At 36.2% G+C, this 5,818-nt stretch overlaps 2 pseudogenes; both read right to left on the bottom strand.

The window, feature by feature from the left end:
• The window catches only part of LOC107698999 (peroxisomal N(1)-acetyl-spermine/spermidine oxidase-like), a 9,263-nt pseudogene extending 7,580 nt beyond the window's left edge, over positions 1 to 1,683 (bottom strand).
• Positions 1,684 to 3,023: 1,340 nt separating this feature from the next.
• The window catches only part of LOC107699000 (peroxisomal N(1)-acetyl-spermine/spermidine oxidase-like), an 8,872-nt pseudogene continuing 6,077 nt past the window's right edge, over positions 3,024 to 5,818 (bottom strand).

Here is a 5,818-nt window from a genome sequence, read left to right on the forward strand (position 1 = left end):
TTTTTTTACCCTGTCAAAAACAGCTCTTTTCAGATCAAGCCGTTTTTGTAGCATTTTCCTTTAAATGTTAATGAGCTCTGCTGACCCCGCCCCTCTCTTCGGAGCTGCTCACAGAGAGACTGTTTACTTTAGCCGCATTCATCGTGAAACTTGCTAATTAGCACATTATTAGGAAAGGCAATTTGCAAAGATTCATTACAAAACATTATACTCACTTCTTCTGTAGATGAGGCTGGATCATGCATGATTCGCGCGAACATAGACGCATTTATGTAGATCGGGGGAGCATTCCCTTCAGAAACATTTAACCAGATTAAAAAAAAAACGCTGGGTGGATTTTTATCATTATAGGGTGGTTGTGTACACACACTACCAACACACATTTCAGTTCAAACAACTTGTAAAAGTGCATGTAGCATCCTATGACCCCTTTAAGAATCTTCAGATATTTGGACTGGAAACAAGAAGGCAAGAAAGCCATTTTTTGCAGTGCAGGTATTCATTCATTGTGCATATTTTCATCATGCAGACAGCGTAAAAGTGACAAAAATGGCATCTCCTTTTATACAGGATCCTGTAGTTGAGGAGGCTGCATTAATTTGTAGGGAGCTTTTGTTTTGTTTTGCCATATTCACATGCATATTTATTTGAGAGGTACCATTTTTAAATGGTAGTTTTTATAAAACATCGGAGATGCAGAGCACCTTAGTAAAGCCACTGTATGCAGAGCAGTAAGAAAAGTGTGCGTCACACTTACACTCTTTCTTAGACTTTTTCTGTTGTTTCCTGGGCATAAATCTGTCAAAGAGGAGTTTTACAGAACTGCAGCCAGGTCATTGTTGTAGAAATAGGTTTAAATGAGGCTAATCTGATAAATGACGTTCACTTGATAACATCTTGCTCTGACCTCTGGAAGTAACCTAATAATTAGAATTTCCTTCAGGATTTCCAGTGTGGTTGGATGCATTGATGACACGCGTATTCCCATCATTGATTACTGTATGGAATGGAAGGATGCCCGATGGAAGGGTAGTACGAGATATAGGCCTATGCCGTAAGCACCACCACAGCTGTTAAATAAACACCAATTATTCACAATTTATTTGGTCATCTTTAAAATACAAAAAGCAACAGTTTTTCTTTTTCCTTTTGGATTTTAAAATTCTTTCAATACTTGACCATCGCCTCTTCATCTGTCAGTGGTGGTGCAGGTTCTCCCCCTATTTTGAGAGCCTCTGCCTTCTTGCTGTTGGCTGAGTACAAGTCAGATGTCATTTCTGACAGTAATTTCATTACTGTAATTAAGAAATGTAACAAGTTGAATTAGAGAATATTTATGTGAAAAAAGCGTTAGACTATGTGGAAAAAGCTGCTGCGCATTGAAATAGACACTATGATATTTAATGTGTCAAATGTTTGTAAGGTCGTGTAGCCTACAACCCTAAACCTTTTATGCTTAAAGCTTGAATTGTTTTTATACTTCGTTTTTAGCTGCTGCCAAGTTCTTTTTTTTTTTTGCTGTTGGATACCATGAAAATGATTATTAGTTAAATAATTGACAGTTTTCATCTTTGATATTATAACAGTGATTAAGAATTAAACTGATTATGCATTGTTTATTAGGCACATACCTCGAAGTATGCAGACGTCTTTTTGTCTGGTGCCGTTGCCATGGTGAATCATAATTTCACAGCTCCATTTTACATGACTTCTCATAGTCGTGGTGCACGCGATAAACTCAGAGTGGATTGAACTAACACAACTCAACTGTTCTGAACCCGAAAACTCAAAGAGTTTAACATTTCAGGGTAAGTCAACTCAGAGTTCTAGTTTTAACTCAAGAGTTGGTTGAAACTCCTTATTGAAACGGGCCCCTGATGGCGTAAATTGGCGCTGGTACACTATTTTGGTCACCTTGTGCGTCCTGAGGTAAAGGTAATTTAGCTCGAACTTCATGGACTGTTTATGAGATTAGGCTACTAAATACTTCGAAAACCTCTAAACAACTATACCACCTCCAAACAGAAAAAACAACGAAAACGAGAAATTAAAAGAAAATAATATCCAAACACACAAGACAGGAAAATACACGCCTGTACTTTCATGAACGCCATCTAAAGGTTGCTGCAGCCATTACAACGACGGTTGGCATTGCACTGTTTTTCACGAATATAGTTATTTATGACTCATATATTAGACTTATTCATAATTTAGTTAGATTTTATTCGTAAACATTGTTCTGTTGTACTTTGAGGTGTCTGAGGTAATTCTGTTTAAATGTTTTTGTTCTGCTTTTCAAAGGCTATTCAAGTTTGTCACGCGCCAGATTAAATTTTGTGTTAACTAACGTTACTATCCCTGCTGAAAGAACAGCTTAAACAAGCCTATATATGTTATTTCGTAGACTTTTTCATTATTCAAAATAATAATAAACGAGGAAAACAGTAAATAAGAATGAGAAGGTTTGATTTGCAGTATAGTTTATTCATTTAATTTAACAAATATAAATATTCCCAGATAAACGATTCATTTAAATCAAGGCACTGTGTTATTTCACAGCGAACAAAATCAGAATTTCGTTGCATTTTATGTTGATCAATATTAAATTGTCATGGGTCATGCTGCATACCACCAGAGGGCACTGTATCACAGATTAAGAACCACTCGTTTACTTTATTTAATTCATTTACTTCAATGTGATCATCTTTCATTTTTAGAAGATATTATTGAACTTTCTTTGGAGATTGGGAAAGAATATTTCTCCCATCAGTAGTACACGCACAACACCGAGATGTTTAACAATTAACAGGACAGAGATATGCATTGTACCATGACCAGCTGAATGTAGCTAAACACTCACAGTTAATGATGTTTGTTAGGCAGCTGTAAATGACCTATGGCTCGTTTATACACTAGTTTTGTGTAAGACTAGGGTGTGAGAGCAAGTCTATAAAATGTGAAAGTCGTGAAATGCTATCTCTATGAAACAAAGTGTATGTTTTCCTCTCTTTGGGACTGTATGCTTAATTGGCGTAATAGCTTATGAGTCATTCTGCTTCTCTGACCCCTGTGAGATACGCTCCATGGGTCGTGGTGTAGAAGTTCTCATGTGTAGCTTCACCAGCAAACAACACCTGAAGGTGCTTCAAAAACAAAGAGAAATAAAATCATTTTGGTATTAACTTCATTACTGCTTGAATTTGTAAAATGCAATCTTTTTCACTATTGCAATTCACATCAGAATATGTGGATATCAGTGTTGCTATTGTTAAAACAAAATAATGTTTTTTCGTTCACTGAAAAAACAAAACTAAACTTAATCAAATATAAAAATGTAGAAACATCGCCTTGGCAGCTAACTCCTATAAAATCAGTTGAAGTACTGAAATTACTAAAACTAAAATTTAAATAATAAAAAAGCTAAATAGAATATATACAAATATAAAAGAAAATATTAAAATAAATATTAAAAAATATATAAAAATAAATATATGTAATGTATATACAGGTGCATCTAAAAAAATTAGAATACTTTCTTTTTTGTAACTTATTTCAAAAATGGAAACTTTTATATATTCTAGATTCATTACATGTAAAGTAAAACATTTCAAATGTTTTTTTTGTTTTAATTTTGATGATTAGAGCTTACAGCTCATAAAAGTCAAAAATCCAGAGATGCTGATTTCCTTTTCAAGCAGGACTTAGCACCTGCCACAGTGCCAAAACCACTTCCAAGTGGTTTGCTGACCATGATACTACTGTGCTTGATTGGCCAGCCAACATGCCTGACCTGAACCCCATATGGAATCTATGTGATATTTTCAAGAGAAAGATGAGAAACAGTCGATCCAACCATACAGATGAGCTGAAGGCTCAATAGTGCCTCAGCAGAGCCACAGGCTGATCGCTTCTATGCCACACCTCACTGATGCTGTCATTTGTGCTTAAGGAGCACTGACCAAGTATTGAGTGCATAAATGAACATACTTTAAAGAGCTTGAGCTTTTCTGTTTTGCAAATCCTTTTTGTTATTGATCTTAGGAAATATTCTAATATTTTGAGATACTGGATTTTTGACTTTCATGAGCTGTAAGCTCTAATCATCAAAATTAAAACAAAAAAACGTTTGAAATGTTTTACTTTACATGTAATGAATCTAGAAAATAGGAAAGTTTCACTTTTAGAAATAAGTTACAAAAAAAAAAAGAACTTTTTCACAATATTCTAATTTTGTTGAGATTCACCTGTAATATAAACAATCAAACACTTGTACAAGTTATTAAGAAGTTACCTTCTTCCCTCTGCATTTATCTTTAGGAGGAAGAGGTGACGCTAATGCCTTGTGTGCTTTCACTCCATCAACACCATCAGGAATAAATGTGTGAGGAGCCGCGGACGTGAGAATCAGAACCCCATCTGGAGATCAGCGTCTTTGAGACCTCTGGCACTGACCAACCTGTGAAAGACCTGAGCAACCTTCAAAGACATAAACAGAGTTTGTCAGCATTTTCAGATTATTACTGCCATTTACTGATAACCACATATTTTGCAACACGTTCCAAACTCTACCAACAAATTATAACGGTCCCAGCCTTCTTAGAATAGGTTCATACAACATTTGAATAGTCTACAGTAGAATGTCATCTATCAGAACACTGCCCAAATGCTTCAGAGATGTTGAAGGAGAGAATCTGCTTCTCACTGTTCTCTCCAAAACTGCCCATAATGGTTTGATAGTATTCATATCAGTTCAGATTTTGAAGTTCATCTTGGTACTCCAACTCTCCATGTTTTATGATCATAACATCTTTTTGAACACCTTTTTCACATTTTAGCATTGGTGTCTGTGATTAAATGTCTAGCAACTGCAACTCTTTCATGGATTTTGGCTGTGTGAAGTTCTGTGTGGTTGGTTTTTGTGGAAAAAGGTTCTTCAAGGTGGATATAGAAATTTGCCGTTACTTTGCATCAGTAGTCCTGTGTTGTCTGAGAACAATCCTTCTTAGTGTTCAACAGTCCCTATTATTCACTTTTGGTTTTCGCCCACTATTCTATTTTATTTATTCCAAGCAAAAAATAATGACTATGAATCTGATACATTTTTACCATGACTGTCATTCATAATGTAATTCACTGCAACATTAGTTTGTATACCAAAAAATGGATCACAGTGCAGCCCCCAAAAACACAAATTAAATTGTTGTTATTTTTTTAACCAATATTTAACCATGGTAAAATGATCATATGTCATATATTTCATCATTTATGTTACTATACCTTACACAGATATCTCCTATTTCACTGTCCTGAAGATTCTCCATATACAGAGCTTCTCTACCTGTGATCCAGCCGCACAGAGCCGTGGGATGACGGGCCACTGTATCAAAACCAGTGATCTTCTTGAACCACGTCTTTTTCCAGGCTTCTCCTTCAGACAGAGACTCATAAACATCTTTATCTTCAGGCCCCTCTTTCCACACCACCTGCACCCCGGTACAGTCATCTGGCCAGAAACTCTTCTCAAAAAACAAGAATATTTTGTCTACTATCCCAAAGCCGAGATTCTCAATCGCAGACAGCTTTGTTGATGGTAAGGGCGGTTCAAACATGGTTGAGGCTTTGTCTTTGAGAACCCCGAGAGAAACGGTGACAATCACATGGTCTGCCTCAAAGCTCTGTCCATTTTCACAAACGACCTGAACAGGATACCTTTGGTTTTCACAATGGCCTTTTCTGACCAAATCCCATCGGATGCTCTTGACAGGTGCACTACACTGGATGGATCCTGAAGGTAGATCTGTCAGGAGCACATCTAAGA

The sequence above is a fragment of the Sinocyclocheilus anshuiensis genome, unplaced genomic scaffold (assembly GCF_001515605.1).
Source record: "Sinocyclocheilus anshuiensis isolate Anshui unplaced genomic scaffold, SAMN03320099.WGS_v1.1 scaffold18, whole genome shotgun sequence".
Classification (NCBI taxonomy): Eukaryota; Metazoa; Chordata; class Actinopteri; order Cypriniformes; family Cyprinidae; genus Sinocyclocheilus; species Sinocyclocheilus anshuiensis.